Genomic DNA, 580 nt, shown 5'->3' with positions numbered 1-580 from the left:
ATGAGATTTCAAAAAAATATAACTAGAAATGCATATGTACGGGTAATCTCACCTTCTAATAGAAAAGAGGTCAACACAACAACCTATCCAATTCTCATCATTTCAACCAAACAACAAAAGGTGATTATCCCTAACCAGTTGGCTAGTGATATCCTTAGCCAATCCAGCCTTGCCCTCGAACCAAACGCCACCTAAATGGAGATGACGGAGTTGGTTGGGATGACGCACCAGTGCTGGATACAAACGTTGCTGCTGGATACACTACAGAGCAGCTCGCGCTGGAATCCTTGCACGGATATCAAGCCGATTATATTAATGCAAATTTTGTTCAAATTGAAATTCAAAAGTCACAGCCGTCCCGATTCCCGAGCTTACGCCCGTGGTAGCCTACCGGTGGCGGCTAGCGGCCATAGACAGCTCCCCGTAGTGCGAAGCACCTGAAACCGAAACCTACCATAAAACTCCGCTCGCCGACAGGTAGGTCCAGGCGCCATGCGAGCCTACCGTGGCCCACGTCGCAGCGAGTTGCGGGGGGCTTCTGGTAACGCCTTTCCAAATCTGAACTAGCCGTTGCGGCCCC

The sequence above is a fragment of the Triticum aestivum genome, chromosome 5A, assembly GCF_018294505.1.
Source record: "Triticum aestivum cultivar Chinese Spring chromosome 5A, IWGSC CS RefSeq v2.1, whole genome shotgun sequence".
Taxonomy (NCBI): Eukaryota; Viridiplantae; Streptophyta; class Magnoliopsida; order Poales; family Poaceae; genus Triticum; species Triticum aestivum.
The sequence above is the reverse complement of the archived record's forward strand: the minus strand, read 5'-3'. Positions refer to the sequence as shown.